Source organism: Falco peregrinus, chromosome 1 (genome assembly GCF_023634155.1).
Source record: "Falco peregrinus isolate bFalPer1 chromosome 1, bFalPer1.pri, whole genome shotgun sequence".
NCBI lineage: Eukaryota > Metazoa > Chordata > Aves > Falconiformes > Falconidae > Falco > Falco peregrinus.
This window is the reverse complement of record NC_073721.1, coordinates 38,856,512-38,873,934: the sequence shown is the minus strand read 5'-3', so window position 1 is coordinate 38,873,934 and position 17,423 is coordinate 38,856,512. Positions and strand designations below refer to the sequence as shown.

At 42.8% G+C, this 17,423-nt stretch overlaps 1 protein-coding gene across 4 annotated transcripts in view; it reads right to left on the bottom strand.

Moving 5' to 3' along the window:
• The window catches only part of NDST2 (N-deacetylase and N-sulfotransferase 2), a 136,869-nt gene that overhangs the window by 80,648 nt on the left and 38,798 nt on the right, over positions 1–17,423 (bottom strand). For all 4 annotated transcript variants that reach the window (XM_055793803.1, XM_055793807.1, XM_055793802.1 and 1 more), the window contains one exon: positions 3,382–3,455. The gene's annotated coding sequence lies outside the window, so the exon portion shown is untranslated. The remainder of the gene's footprint in view (positions 1–3,381; positions 3,456–17,423) is intronic.

Below are 17,423 nucleotides of genomic sequence, written 5' to 3'. Positions count from 1 at the left end.
ACTTCCTAGCTCTAACAGAATGGAGGTTCACCAACATTCAGAGCATGCTAGGGCTTATGTACTCACACTTTGTGGGGATGATGGGAGGAAGGATAAATACCGAAGAACAAAAGATTTTTTTGATATGTAATTTTTTGCAGCTCTCAAATCACCTTTGTAAACAAAGTTTGGATTAGACCCAACTGCACCTAAAATATTTATTGTAAAGGAACAACACAATTTGGAAAAAAACACGGAGAATTGAAGATATACTAATTTTGCACAAAGGGCTGCAGTACAAGCAATATAAATCCAGATTTTCCTGCATATTAAGTATAATTTTAAAAGTCAACCGTAAGTACATGAAATTTTTTGCAGTAAAAAAACCCCAAACAAACAAATAGGACAAGCAGAACTCTGGGAAATCACCCAGCCCACCTAGGAATCCATTTGTGCACACTGTTTCTTTGAATGTAAAACATTGGGCTTCAAATGCAGCTGCACCAATTTCTTCAATCTCCATCATCTAACTATAAAGGCAGCAGAACCAGTCTCTGCTTACACACGAGGTATCTATGACAAACTTATCATTCCTAATTGAGGAAAATACATCACAGACAGCATTTAGAAAACTAGTTGCCTTTTGGCCTCTGAGAAACAGCACTGAAATTCCAATTTGTCCTCTTTTTAACACGTGCATGTATTTTAACGTATGTGTGTATTTTAACATAAACATACTTGGATGCAGTTTTATCACTTCTTTCACAAAGGAAAAGAGCAGTCACTTTTCAGCTGAAAATTGGTCTGAAAAATGTTTCCTTAAGACTGAACGTGCAAGACGCTTTAAATGCAGGTGCTTCCTCCACCAAAACATTAGCACTTTTAACACTGATTCTCCACAAACATTTTATTTATAAACAATTCTTTCATAAGAAGTTTTTCTTGCAACAGCTGTAAACCAAACAGTTCAAGATCAAAACTGCACGAGGTGTTTCACTTCTCCCCGCTTCCCAGAGATGTGTCAGAGCCAGCGCCTCGTACAGAAGAGTACCTCTAAACCAGAAGATGAACCCATAACACGAAAATCTGAATGTGACCTTATAATAGCCAATCCTGAATTAATTTTAGAGTCCTATGATTTGAAAAGGTGAAGAAAAAAAAGAACTAAATCAGTGCTGGGTAAATTTCATGTAATCATCTGAATGGCTCTATTGTCTCTTTCACCGCGCTAAAGTTTGCTTTGCTGTTGTTTTCATCTTTCCTTTTAAAATAGCCTCCTGCAGCTATAAGCTAAAGATCTTCCTGGAGCTTCTATGCGACAGCTGCAGTATCTTAGCCATCTGTTTAATTTATATTTGCTAATGCAGCTCCTGCTGTTTTCAAGTGACAGCTTTTTTCTCTGTTATTACCCCCACACGGGAAATCATTGCACTTGCCAAAGTTTCTCTGTAGTCTCAGATGTCAAATCAAGTCTGGTGACAAAAGGTGATGAATGAGACTCCTATGCACCGCCCTTTTATTTTGGTAAAATTATGAAAATCTGTAAGGGCACTTTATGTTATTTCTTTAAAGAATGATTATAAACAAAAACGAAAGGAAGGAGTACAGAAACAAAGAGGAAGATAGTAGAGGGAAATCATACCCCTTTCCTCTCAACCCTCTTCTGTGGGAAGGCTGAGGCTGGAGGATCTCCAAGATACTCTCAGAGGCAGAATATCCATTCCATACCCATTGACTACAGCCATGATTCAACCTCTTCAGTCATCTGTGCCCACCTACCAAGCAGAAGGTTTGACTGACTACTGACTCTCCCTTGCCTGCAACCAACATGCCTCCTAACTTTCCTGGAGCGCTCTGGATCTCAGCAGTATTCACAAGTCAATGAGAAGTGATGGAGCCCCAAGGCCCTCATCGCAATGCCAGTAGTTACAGCCGTGCTGTAAAGCCTCCTGTGGGAAGGTGCAGGGCCTACACTCCCTGTTATTAAGAAATGGTGGATAAAAGCAGAACTTGACTCCTGAAACAGCAGTCAGCCTTATACAGCAAGCACAGATGTTACCGTCCCTGTAACTCCCCTAGAGCATGATAACAAGAAGATTAAAGAGCCTATCCCTGCTGAAAAATGACATCAGGTTTAATATAAAACTTTGAAATTTAATGCAGATACCCTTGTCTTGCTTAAAACCGTATCAGCTGAATCACAGCCAGCTCTGCAACACCCATCCCAGGTGATGCAACCTCCTGTGTTACAGGACCAGAACTCCGTACCTAGCCCCAGCTGCATTAAACACAAAGCTGCATATAAACCAAACCCAGAAGTGTGGCCACTCTTCTACTCTGAATTCCCTCTTTCAAACAACTTTATTAACTGGAGAGGCACATAGAAACACGAAATGGGCACTTCCCAAAGGGCTGGAAGACGCATGCTTTCTGGTGCCAGAGAGAGCCCAGTACAGCAGCTGATACGGAGCTAGCAGGGGTGCATGTTTGAGGGAACACTTGGGAGACAACAAGTCATAATCTCATATTACCACTGTTCCCAGAAGATTCTGATGAGAAATTAAATCTACTGTTCTGACACTCTAGAGTTGGCTAACATCAAAGCGACCCACAGGATGGAACTTGTCAAAGCTCCGTATCTAGTGCGCCATCACCCCACCAAGCTCTGGAAGATAAAGTCACTTGAAGCAAAATGAACATTTCTGCTTTTGAAAGTACAGCAAGCTAGTGCCAAAATTTAACTGGTGTACTCTGTAGAAGGTTACTGCTTCATCTTCATATCCCCATACTTGTATAACTGTGGTACAAAAAGGTCAATCTTTGAAGAACATATTGGGAAAAACAGAAAAGCTAAAAAGAATAACCTTATACTTAATACACCAACAGCTACACCATACATGAGGATGTTACGTCCCTTCCCACCCAGGAGATTCTGTTCAAGAGCCAGACAAGTCAACTCATAATTTTCATCCTGTATCTTAGTCCTTCCATCTATAAATATATGTATATGTTGATGTACTTCATTATAGTATTATTATAAGGTACTATAGGCTAGATATCCAGTACAGATTCTAACACTTGTATAACTCAGTGCCAATACCAAGAAAAAAACAGCCCCTCATCTCAAGGAGTGTACAGGCCTGAAAATCTGAAGAGTCACCACTCAGCTTCAGTTGTTTACTTGTACTTTATGACATTTGACAAGTAATGCAATCAAGAAAGCATAAAATATTAAATTATTATAATGCAGATATAGATTAATGTCCCAAGTCACCAAAGATTTGTTTATGAGTTTCATCAACACATTGAACCAAAGACCCACAAAGTATAAATTCTCTCCCAGTGTCTCTGTCTAGCAAGCTACACAGGCCAAAACTACCCTTTACATCAATTCCTCCTTACCTCAAGAAGCGTATGTGCAGTCTCAGGAAGGGCTGTGTCGTACCAGACACAGACTGAGTGAAAACACCATGAACCTGGGGAGAGAGAGGAAGTTTTGTGTAAATACGCGTACCTGACAGTGTAAAGGCAGTAGTATTTTCCAAACTGCAAACATTCTCCAGCCAGCGTGTCCGATTCACTTCAGTACCTGAGCCATGGCAGGTTTCAGGTCAGGATATTAAAGCAGTGCTGATTTTAGTGATTCCTTCAATCAGGAACAGGAATAACTGAACTGACCAGAAATTATCCCAAGTTGCAAATAAAATAAAAAAGATTCAAGAACTATAAATAAGGCATACTGGTCTTATCTTTTCCAGCCAGATTGTTTTGTTTTCCTCCTCCTTACTGGGCTAAGAATTACTGAGCATTACTTAGACTAGCCTCTGGTCACAAGCTCCTGAAGGGAAGAGGAGGCTCGGCCACGTGCCTCTGCTCAGCCTGTTACATGCTCCCGTACCTGGTAAGCAGAAAGGCTAAACCAAGGACATGGGACTCCAGCCGAAAGGAGAAAACTAGTACACAGCAAGGTGCTCTCCTAGGTAAGCAAAGATGTCTTGCACAGCATGACACGATGCTACTTAAGACCCAGCGTAACAAACGTCACGAAAGCAGGTGCAGGAAACAAAAACTGCAACGTAAGACAGCAACAGATTTTACAGCTAACACACTGGGTTAATCGCTTCTCTGCAGACTACCACAGCCCAAAGGCAGAACAATACTTTTCTACCCCTCAGGTGCAAACACAAGTACATATTAGAATCATAGATATATTTTAGTTGGAAAACACCTTTTAAGATCACAGAGTCCAACTGCTTAACAGTGCACCCAGCGCTGCCGTGGCCAGCACTAACCCATGTCCCCCAGCACCGCACCGACGGGGGTTTTAACACCCCCAGGGCCGGTGACTGCACCCCCTCCCTGGGCAGCCTGGTCCACGCTCGGCCACCCCTTTCCGTGGGGACATTTTCCCCAATACCCAACCTAAACCTGCCCTGGCGCAGCTTGAGGCCGTTCCCTCTTGTCCTGGCCCTTGTTCCCTGGGAGAAGACACCGACCCCCCCTGCCTACAGCCCCGTCAGGCAGCTGTAGGGAGGGCAAAGGTCCCCCCTGAGCCCCCTCCTTTCCAGGCTGAACCCCCCCAGCTGCCCCCCATCACACTGGTGCCCCAGCCCCTTCCCCAGCCCCTCTCTGGCTCTGGGCATGCACAGCATGGCTTCCCATAGGAGGTTACATTATGGTAAGCAGTGTGACCGTTTCAAATCTGACAACATAGTAAGTAAGGGGGAAAAACCTGACACTTGTTACTGGAAGAAAATTTGCTGCTTTTTTTTTTTTTTTCTCCTTCTTCGTAAAATACCACTGCTATACAAATTCTTAGTGCATGCAAACCACACAGGCCTACAGGCTTTCCTGGAACCAGAAAACAAAAGAGCAGCTCTGCCTTTCATACTACAGAGATAAAAGATACCTCAAACTGAGTACGTTTGTTTTCGGAAGAAAGCCATTATTCAAGGGTAGACAAATTTAGGAGCAGAGTCAGGTACAGGATTATCTGCCCTCTCAAGCTTTTCCAGAAATGTTCTGAACATTGAGCATTTCAGGAGAAAACATCTGAACTAAACGCTTTATTCTTAGCTCGGTCAGATGCCGCTCGACAGAGCCCTCAACCAAACATGAACAAAGCCAGCCTCCCTCGTCCAGGACAGCGGGGCATGGCAATAGCCAGGTAACGGGAAGACCTGAGCCCACCGACCCTGCTAGATGGAGGCAAAAGCCCCATGTCTGCCACCTGCTTTGCAGCGCTCTGGGATCCAGGAGGAATCTTAGCTGGGATACAGAGACAGTCCTGTGAGAAACCCCATCGACAAATCCCTCAAAGCAGAAGGGACGTACGATTTGGTACAGTTATCCCTCCTGGAACTGTTGCTATCATCAGCTCCACAGCTCTAAGACTTGCAGAGCCAGAGTTTCAGCCCCTATCTGCAAGTTGTGGACCCCAGCTGGCTCCTGAATGCCAGCCTCCAGCTCCTCCAGCACCAGCTTCCCAGCGTCCCACGTTCAGAAGCACAAAGCAGAGACATCAGCAGTGGTGCTGAACAAGGCTGGGAAAGGCTCAGCAGGTGAATTAGCTCAGGGTCTGAGCCTTGCAAAATCCTGTGCACTGCTTCCAGGTCTGAGCCCAGGATTTCTGTATGGATAACTTGTTACCTGCATAATGTACCCAGGGAAAATAACATATTAGCTGTAAAAATTAAATAAAAGAAAGGCCGATTTAGTGTCTACATAGTAATTCAGAGGTCAAAAATTAACCCATCATGATTACAAAGGCTATTTTCAACATCCTCCATACAGTGTTTGAAATCCTGTCCTCTTAACGTTTAGCTCGTTTGTACTCCACTTCCCAGCATCCTCAGGCATTCCCGAAAAGCCACTTCTGTGAAGAGTATGAAGATGACACTCTCAAGGAAATCAGACTTGTCTCTCTAGGGCGTCCAATATATGCAAGTAATATACTTAGTTAAGCATGGCTGTCCATACATACACCGCACTTCAAAACCAAACCGCTACAGACCATAATACTCACCACCCTGAACCTGAACTCTGAGCCCCAACAGGTCAGAGCCTTCCCCAAAAAGGCTAATGCTAGTTTACTTTAAGCACAGAGGCACATTCCAAAGAATTTAAAAGTTTTCCCTTCCAGAAAACCAAGTTTTGTTGCTCATCTGAACTTTAGGTGCCCAGATTTACAACGGAAAGGCAAGTACAGCTGCTCACTGCTGATAAGGCCTCGTGCTACTGGCATCTGTTTATCTCCACGATCCAGAGTAACAAACCCACGTACTTTAAACAACCGAAGCAACTGTTAAGATAAAATATGGAAATGGAAAGATGGGTCCAGAGACCACCTCCTATATAACCCTTCCCCGTGAATAAAGAAAAAGCACATTTGGGTAAAGATATTAAAAGATCCATACTGTCTCTGAAGATCAAATGCCAAAAGCAAAGAATCTCAAAAACAATTTCCAAGTTACTACATGATGGCAACTCCTGATGACATCTTGTTGGTTCTCACCTGAACACCGGGGCCAGCACGCCTGCCAAGCCAGTTCATGTCTTTTGACTGAGGTCACTAAAGAGCTTCTTCGCGTACAGGCAGCCCATGCTGCGCTGCTCAGGAGCAGGGGCATCGCAGGGTGACGTGTGGGAGCACGGGTTTAGTGTTTGCAATTAACCTCAAGCAATGCCTGATTTGTGCGGGAGGCAAAGCACAGATGGAAACATGAGTTTAAGGTCTCGGGAAGTAAGGAAGAGGTTATTGGTCCTACGGGGCTAGGCCCAAGAGAGAGAAAATACGAAAGGCGGCAGAGGAGGATGGAGCAGAACTGCTTCCACCTACAGCCGTGCCTGCTTGGCCTGGAGCTGTTACCGCTGCAGATGATACTGAGCCCAGGTGAGTGTGAAAGCCCCTGCCTAAGAGGACGTCACCACGCACACATACGGTTACACAGATACCGCTTACAGGAGACAAAACTGCAGCTTGCCCTGCGCTCACCCGCAGCATAACACTGCTCCGTCGGTTATCTGCTAGCGTATTACAGAGGAGGAGGGTTGGTAGCTTCACGGTACAGTGCCACGAGCAGCATAAACCAATGTTAGTGGCTATCAGCAAAAAAGGGGGACCCACATCCCTGGCTATTCATAGCACGCTGATCCAAATAACTAACCCACCAAAAAATGATTATCAGTTGCTCAGATCTATGAGCTGATCAAATACACCCTCCAGCTGCCTGACGGCAGGAACTAAACCAGACAGAAATGACACAACTGTGGTAGATGAGAGCAACACCGACCTTTCCAGGGGCAGCACACTCCGAGATCCCCTTTCACAAACCAGGATTATTAGACAGTCTAGAGGGGAAGGCAAGGGATACAGAAACTGGCTCGAGAATGTCCTAGTTCATTAGATAATTATTTTTGTGTGTATATATGTGTGTGTCTAGTCCTAAATCTCAAGAATCACTATGCAACTGAGACACTGGATATTTCCATCTAGACTTTTAAACTGCAAAACGGTAAAAAAACCCTTCTGAATAGCTTCTAGGAGTCAAAACCCTGAACAAGAGTGAAATACAAGCAGCATTTTCAAAAGCTCTCCCTACTGTGCCCTCCTGTTTCTCCTACGGCATCTCTCTGCTGTGAACTTTTATTTTAACTTTTATTTAAAAGAGAAGCAAATACCACTTTCAGATATCTCTTCCCCTGCTTCTCTTCTATCTTTCTGCTCTACTGATAGAATAAAAATCACAGCTGGGGAAAAGCAATACAGAGCCAATAAAAGAGTGGAGAGGGATGTATTGGTATAGAGTACTAGAGCTCTGGAACAAGACTAAAGGAAAGGATTTCACAAGGACAAATCTGAGACAGCCAGCAGCTGGCCTCAAGGTACACACGGCACAAATCTATCTAATTGTAGGGGGCATACCTCATGTTGCACCCAAATGTGACTCCATCCCACACCACTTTGCTATTCCTAGCCTTCACGGTAAACTAACATCAAACACCTCTCCAGAAATCCAAGGTCAGAGAGAACAATATTTACATTAAAGAGATTAATCCTACTTTTTGTCATGCCTCCTGTGCTATATTTTGTTTTATGGTTTTTCATTTCGATTTTGTGTTCCACGTTTGGGTTACGGCGAGACAACAGGAACTTCAGTCATTATGCATAATGTAAAATACACAAAACAAAATGTCTCAGCTCTGAGAATCCAATGCTCTACATCTACATACACAATGCAAGCACCAATATTATGTGCAGGATGCTTAGGCACACACAAAAAATCAGGCAGAAAAATTAGTCTCAGACACCGACCAAGGTAATTTTAAGTATAGAGCATGCCAGATGCAACTGAGTGACTTGGACAGGGATTACAGGCAAAAGCAAATGCACACAACCTGGAATTGTCACTTTTTTCCCCCAGTGAAACCCTCACAAGTATTTAGCAATTATTCAAATCTCCCCATCCCTGATGAGCAGTAATACCACACATCTGAGTCTTTTAACTAGCAGCCACATGGTTTATGGAGCAGCCGCTCTGCCAGGTGAGGAGAAATGATTGCCTGTTGTGCTGACCTAGCACAGAAACACATTTCCTCTCAGCTGGAAATTGTTCTTACACAACCAGTGTTCTCAATACACTAGAAAATAGCTTAGATACCTGATATCATAGATTTTAATATACTGACTGTGAATATGGCCATCAAAATCCCCACTGCCTCTCATTCCTCACACACTTAATATATTGATTTAATTATATGCCTGTAATTCAGTTTACATTTTACAGGAGGCAAAAGGTAGAGAGATTCCACTAAATGACACTTGAGATAAGAGAATGAGCAACTGGAGAGCCGATGCTCATTCTTTGCATATAGGCCAGACTGTATTAAAGGGCTTAAAAATTCACTTGACTAGAGCAGGCAGGAAGCTTTGGCAACAGCTACACTAAAATTAATTTTCGAGACTTTAAGGTTATAAAGGTAACTAGCAAAGTATGCATCAGTGAAGAGCTGTGTTCGTAAATCCCTGGACAGACGGCTTCAGCCTGGTGCTCCGCTCTGGGCTCTTTCCCCAGCTGCAGTGAACAAAGCTTCACCCATCCTCACCGGCCGGGGCAGCAGGGACACGAGCGGAGCTGAAGCACAGAGGTCAGTTCCACGCTGCACCGCCTGGGAAGGCTTTGCACCGACACACAAGCACTGCTCACTGAGGAAAAGGTAAAGTAAAACATCTAGCTAACCGAAGGAGGTTTAGAGCTGGATACTCCTGCAGCTGCCTGTACTTAAATAGCAGCCAGGAGGCTTTAGGGTGAGATTAGAAAAGGACAAGCTCTGGCTACTGTTCAGGTGAGAAAGGAGGAGGGAAAAATGAATCAAACAAGTCTGAATCTAAAATGAGTGAGACATTAAAAAATTTTCCAAGAATAATTTAACCAAAGACCAGATGGAATGAAGCAGAGAAGCTACCAGATGTGTCCTAACAATAAAATTTATTGTTCCTGTTGTTATTATGTGAGTCCAATTCTCATTAGGGAAAACATCAAAATAAATAAAAAAACCAAAAAAACAAAAAAACAATCAAGTAAAGGTCAGTCGGGGGGGAGGGGGGGAAGAGAAGGAGGCATTTCAGAGGACAAAGTACATCTAAATATATCAGTGCTGAAAACTGGAAGATCTTTTTTCAGAAGTTGAAACCTGTCAAACACCCAGAAAAATTTCTCTCAACCTCTGAAATTATTAGCATAACAATCCTCACAAACAGAGCGGGAGAGAAAGATTGGCGATTTCATCTCGTGCAAACTCATAAGCGGGTAGGAGTGTATTTTTTTTTTCATAGAGAATGTAATACCTGAATGAAAAAAACCCAGCAGGTTAAGAGAATAAATGGAAATACACATGCAAGACTCGATGCTGATGCAGTTTCAGCTCACCCAGAATCACGACGTTAAAACAGATGCTCACCCTCTCCCCTATCCCTTCTAAGTGGTAACATGAAGCTGCGTGCCTATTAGGAAGCCAATCCCCAACTACAGTATCATTCCGTGTCCCAGTGGGCTTCCCCCCCTTTCTTCCTCCCTATATCACTTTCTCTCAACTCCATCTAACATGGATGACGTATTTATGGTAAAAAGAAGCTGCCTCAGTAGTGTATTTGAAAATGCACATTTTTTGCAGTACTCCAGACAAACAGGTTCACACCAAAAGTCCTGCACCCTGTATCATACCACTAAAAGTCATGGGTAATTGGGTCCACTCTGCATGTATCCCTTTAGTGAATTCCTAGCTTTGGGGACAAAAATACTACTACAATCTTACCAATAAACTAATTAAGGAATGGGGTGGCATTTTCATACATATTTCATATTTGTATCTCTATTTTTATTTTGTATTTATTGACACACACACACGCTTTCTGATGCAGGAATTAAAAATTCCCTTTTACCACGCCAGTTGCCAAACAGCTAACATACTACCGTCTTGGAAGTGGCTCACACAAGAGAAAAGCAACCGCACAGTAGGAAGACTCCAGCAGGGAGACAACAATCCAACAACGAACAGGACACAAAGCATCAAATGGAAAGTGAACTCTCAAGGAGCCAAGACAGATGCAAAAGCTGTTGGTGGTAGTGTGGAAAGATGTATTTGTTTAGCAAGTTTAGGAACACAGAGAAGGTGTGGAAATATTTACCAGCTCAATGCTCTGAAAAGACATACTGAAAGGAGCTCACAATCACTTATGCAGCACAGCTTTTCAAAAGGACCCAGAACAACTTTCCACATATGACCTTAAACAAACTGAAATGCCACTCGCTGAAGTGTGCCACCAGTATTAATTCCTGTGCCGGTACAGTCCTGACACACACTGGTCTTAGCAGAAAGCCCACAAAAACGCCTTCCCTCTCCCAACAAGTATATGTTTGTGGAATGCTTCTGGTTGGAAAAAATGGCTGAATTTAAATTCTAAAGTCATAAAATTTACTAACCATTACTTCCAGAAGTAAAATCCACACGCCTATCAAACAATGCCAGGTACTCACTTCTGCATAACTCTCTAACCGGACATCAGTCAAAGCAACCCCTCCAATAAAAAGGACAAGCTTAAGCCTTTCCGTGTAAGCTCAAAATTCTCCTGATCCACTTTAAAAACCACAGTTTTATCTTGCATGAAAAGTAATCAATCACAACAAAGACATATTTTCTGTGTAATATTACAGTGCTATTGTTTTGATTCTTTCCGCTTTGTAGCTTCATTTTATGCGCTTCAGCAGTACCCTCACCATCACGTTTCAACCTGGGGCCTGTCAAGATCCACAATTCCACGTATTTGTTATTCTAAGGTACCTTACTCAGGAAGCTGTTTTGACACTGTGCTAATAATACAGCGCGTAGGCAACCAGTGCACACGGGGACTGTTAGAATCCCACTAAACACGGACTCTTCTGCGAACTTCAGCATCGCAGCCAGGAAACCAGGCAAGTCAGACTGCAGGAAAGAAATTCCACTTCTCGTGTGACGTGGCACTAAGAGGAGCGCTAAAAGAAGTACACACGAGAGGAACAGGTTATGCCAGAACATGCATTATATTGATTCCTTCCTTACCTTTCCCTTTACATCGCAGAGGTTACATCACCCCTTGAAACACAGTCATAAGCAGAAGCAAGTCTTGCACATGAATCTTTCTTTCCCTGGGTGCTCTGGGGAAGCGGGAGCATGCACTCAAGTGAGCATTCATGCCTCAGCCAGCTTGAGGACAAGGCTCTGCACCGAAGTCCTTAAGACCTTCTCACGGCTGCTGATTTCATCCACGGAACTGAAAGAGCATCTCAGCAGGACACTGCCAGCCTCCTTTTCAGCTCCCTCTCGCTGACTGCCAGTCTCTGGCAAGTGAAATGTCAAGAACCAGGCAGGGGCGGTGTTTGGAGAAGGAGGGATAAGAGATTCTCACCATCCATCAACCTCAAAACCTATTCAGCCAACAACCTGAATGGAACTGGCATTTCATTCTCCATGGTAACAAGAGATGGAAGGAGGTTGGAAAAAGAGAGAGGGAGGACAGACCCAGGAAAATCTGATGTTGAAGAAGCAGGGAGAGCTGTAAACTTTGCAACTTTTCATTGCTGTGCAAGTTGCATATAGAAGAGGGAAAAGCCCTTTCCTTGTCTGCAGTTCCTGAGACTGTCCCTGTCCCACAGCCACGACGAGGTGCCCTTTCTGTGAGCAGCCTACTGATGTGGGGGGAGGAAATCCTTTATTCCGCACCCGTCCTCCCCAGAGGAAAGACAAATGCCTTCTGAACACTGGGAAGCAGGGAAAGCCGCAGATTATAGAGCCACAGAAAACAGAACTGCCCCAAAGGGAAAAAATACTGTTGCTCCCTGTACAGTGCTTCATGTCTACAGACCGAAGGCACTGATGCGGACTCTGTCTGTGTGCCAGCACTGGCCACAAACTGGAGTGGAGAACTAGCATCACCCTCTTTGCCTGCTTTGCACCTCACATGGAAGTAAATGTTTGTCACATCTATTATGCTGAATCACTTAGATGCACAGAGAAACGGCGTTTTCTTTTCTGAGGCACACCAAAAGGAAGGATGGAAGCAGCTAGACTTAAAATTCGGGCAGCACCTTTGCCGAGCTCGCGGGAGCTCTGGGTAAGTCAGTTCTTATTAACATTTCAGGCCTGGCCATCTTCTGAACTTTTTTTCCTGCTATTTTACATTCATAACTTGAGCTGTCACAGCCAGAATGTGCACAACAGGGAAATTACATTTGGATTCATGCACGTTTGTGTTCCAAGCTGGCCCCATGCAGCTACTGAAAGAGTCTCTGGCTAAAGCACTTATGCAAGATAACCAAACAAAGGACTGAAAAGCTCTGCAAATCCTGGCTGCTGCTGCTGCCATCTTATTTCTTGCTCAATTCTTTACACAGATTCTTTCCCGAAGGACGCATTCAAGACTCCCTCCCCCACCCAAACCCACCACCTCTCAATTCTGAGTTTGTTCTCACTTTTGTATTGCATATGGGACACGCTGTTGTGTGGTGCTTCTTTTAATAGCCCTATCTATACAGTGAGCTTTTTGTTAAAGGTGACCTGCAGAGTTGTTTTGAGTTCTCCCAGTAGTCCCCATGTATCAGCAAATATGTTTAAAAATCAGAGTTGTTTTCTTAAAAAACTATCAATTTTTCTTCATCGTTCCCATTTGAATTTTGGACATTTGGGTTTTGGTTTCTTACAGAAGTCTTAACATGCCTTACGGGTTGTAGTGTCATGAATGGTAATACATGCCCCTGTCCACTGAACTTCAGCCTTTTTCCACCAACAACCATTTCAAAGCCATGTGAACACATTCTTGCTTTTGAAAAATACTTTCCTCCTCTGAAAAAACATGTTTAATTTTCTCCTTTGTCTTCCAAGAATCTGAACCTTGGAAAAACCAACAGGGAACCTCAGAGGGATCAATCCTACAGTCACATCAGTTCTGCAGCTGCTTTCTACTGTTCTCCAACTCATCCTCCCCAGACAGCCTTTTCCTTAGATAAAGCGGGGCTGGGGGGGGGCATACTTACCTTTTGAAATGTACTTCAAGTCATGCTTCAGAAGTTCTTTCCCTCTCTCCTGAACATTTTAACAGGAAAAAGAGAAGTGAGACTGTTCCATTCTCTATCTCCCAGCCAAAGCCAACTGAACTGGGAGTGACACACATCAGCTGGAAGATGCAAGCCTCCTACAATCTAAATAAGCAAATAAACACTGTTAAATGCATCCGCACGAGCAGATGAATTCAGTTCCTTTCACTCACTTCTGAAGGTATTTCAGAATTCCAAGGAGATATTTCTATCCCTTTCAAAAAATATTCTACCCACATATACTAAGATGAAGATATTTAACATAAAAAGCTTTTTATATTCCTTTCATAGAACAATCTCAGAGTACTTCGTTACTGTGCTTTGTTATGGGAGTACAAAAAGGAAAGAAGGTATTTTTGCCACTTGTCACAAAGCGGGATCATCTTCTCTGCACTTGCTGTTCACTGAGTTTCACCTTGATCCTCTTGAAGGTTTGAAAGCATTGTTGTTTATCTGTAGCTCAGGGAAAGGATTTTCTTTCTCTCTGAAGTTGATTCTAATGTACTTCAAAGACCTGCCATTACTAACATCATCCACTTGTCTTTCTGTGATCCAGAAACCGTACCCACAGAAACTGAGAGCTTTCCCAAATCCATTCTAGCAGCATGCTTTAGGCAAGGGGGGAGACACTGACAGTGTTCCCAATATTCAGAAATGTGCCAAAAAGCATTCCAGGAGCAGAGAGCCATACCAACCGTACTGTCCTACTGTGTGTTTTCCTACAGCCACTAGAAGGGGATCGTAGATGTGTCTCACCAGTGAGATACACATTTTGGAAACAAATGTACTATGGAATTGGCTAAAGCTAGCATGTTAAAAGGCACCCTACCGAGAGGTACTGAAGTGAGGCAAGAAGCATGCCCACACAGAATCAAGGTCTTATTCAGCTTCCCAAACCAGAAGAAAAAAACCAGTACAGCAGAGCCAGCATTCAAAGGACTGCCCACCATGTGTGCCTGTCACGCCGTAATAAAAGCTGGAATACAGCAATAGCCTCAGGCTGGCAAGAATGAAGCTGACTTCGGTTCTGATCGAGTTTGGTGGTCTCCACACAGCTCTCACGTTACCAAAGCGACCATCTCAACTGGCAGCAATTTTACAGAGGAGCAAACCAGTGGTGAGCCTGGACCAGTGGTCAATGTCATTAGTGGGATGGCCCTGGCAAGAGCATGTCATAGCATCCTGTGTTGCACCCGCACGAGAAACAAACACATCTTCTGCTGCCACAGCTCTGAACCCAGAAAGAAATCCACTTTTTTCAAGTAGATGCCTACTCTGAAAACCCTGTCGTGCCTACCAAGGAAGCTACAATGCGAAGCGACTAAGCTGTAGCAGTGTTATGATTTAGCAGTAGCATGCTTCAGCTATTCCCTTAAGTACCGTATTAAAACAGGGAAATGAGCAATCCCATTCCACATTAAAAAAGAAAATAAATACATTAAAACTTAGCAAATATGCCAAGTTTTGAGTTAAGTATCCATCGATCAATCAACACAGCCAAGACTGAGCCAGAACTTAAGGACTGTCCAAGAGAAGATGTCTTGAAAGGTGTTATAACACAACAGAGAGATACCCCAGCCCCAGATTGACTCGCCTGACACATGGCAATGGTGGAGACCAAATATTCTCCTGTTCCTGCTCACAGCCTTGACGGACGCTCAATCACATATTCCATATCTACAGGTGTTCACAGAGACTGATACTATGCCACAAATTAAAACAACAGCGAAAAACCCTAGCTGAAAGCCAGAACAGTGGACGAACTGGCTGCACAGACATGAGTCACTGCTCACAGCAATGTTTTTCTGGTCTTCAATGCCCTCTGCTTTCATATAAACCAGAACCCTTCAGACCCAGAATAATGACAGCAGAGAAGGAAAGAGGGCATTCATCAAGTTGACAGGGCAAAAGACTCCAGTCCAGCAGTCTCCACCCAGGCCAGCAGCTACCCCACTGAATACCATGGGCAACAAAAAAGGCAACATCTCAGGCTTCTACGCCTCAGAAGCTACAATGCTGATTTATTATTTTCTTAAAGGAATTTTTACTTCTGGGATTAAACAACAGATTAAGCATCTGAGGAATAAACACCTATTTTGACTTCAGGTCAGAAATCACTCACCACCACAGAAATAATTTATGCAGTAGTTAGGTCAACAGCTTTGCAGATCCTGTCAATGTCAAAAGTTCATCTGCTGTGGGAAAGGAACATTAATTTTTTTAATTTGACATTCCCAATTTCTTCCCAGCTAAAAGACAATTTCTAATAAACATGGCAAAAGAACTACAAATTTACACCTAACCATCGTGGAATAAAACTTGTATTTTACCTGGCTGACAGGCAGAAGTGAGAAAGAACAAGCAAAAAAGATAGACACTCAATGATAAAGGTTCAGAGGACGAAACAGTAAGAATACTACCTGTGAATCTTTCAAAGCATACATTAAAAAGATTTCTGGGAATAAAAAAAAACCGCTAAAAAACATGATTAGAAAGCACACAAAAATGTTCCAGAAGTCCAGACCTCAAAAAGTTCTGAGGACAGCATTCTGGAAAGCCAAAGCATCTTGATTTAAATTAACAACCACGGCTGAAATATCTCAGAGCTATTCTCAATACAAGGCAATCCAAGGCAGGAATGAATACAGAGCGAGTACACAGACCGGGCTGACCCAGTGACACAACACGTGTGTCGTCAGTAAAAGAACACACTGTACCACTGAATTACCAGTCATTTCCCACTGCAGACACACCACTCGAAAATGGGAGGGATGGACTTAACGCATGCAATTTTATCAAAACATATTTGTCTAATAAGTGAAATGATACTAACTCCATAGCTTACTAACTTCAAGTGTGCCACAAAATTTATCAAAGAGAAGAGTTTAATAAAAATATCTTCAAAAGAATCAGCATTATTTATTCAGACTATCCCCATAATGGTAAAAAATCTTCTGAATCCCATTGGATTAAAATTTTAACATACTTTAGGTTAAATATCTTTTTTCCCTTTTTTAATTAGTCAGAGTGTTTTAAAAACATTCCATATAATTGGAACTCATATTCAACATCATCCATTAAACAATCCTTCTACTACTTTACAAACAAAAAGATTAAATGCAAAATCCTTTGCATCATATGAGTTTCATGTTCCAGAAGAGACAGAGAGCAAACGACTACAAGAATCCTAGCAATTTGTACGGCTAACACTATCTGAAAATACCACACAAAGTCACCTCAATCTGTTACCAAGAGCTTGCAGCAGCACTGAACATTAATGGCACATGGAGAGGTGACAGCTATCAAGTGGTGAAGGATGAGCTTTTAGAAGAGCATTTGAAGCACACGTTTTGAACTCTGAAATGTTGTATCTGCAGCAAAGGTTTTCAGTATTTCACATGCAAACGTCTCCATGCACATGAATACATGTTCCTCTAAAGTGAAAAAGTTTACAAGGGCACAATTAGCTGTTTTCACTGAGTATAAATCAGACAGCTGCCTGTAATTGGAACCAGGAGCAAAAGACATATAAGAAATGCTTTCTTCTTTGCAGATGTTTTTCTGAGATTTAAGAGCAAGTCCTACTTCAAGTGATGCAGCTAACTCTATCCAAGTCTACATGGTCTATGGCTTTAATGGATAAATTTACATGTGAATAGTTGGTTTCTTTTTCTTTCTTTTTTTTTTTTTTTTGGTTGTTGTTCCCAATTTCCTCTTGGATTTTACCTATTTCATATAAGATTAAAACAGCTACAAAGATTCTGCAAGCCAAATTAAGCACACCATGATACCACTGCAAATACAGCTATCTTTTAA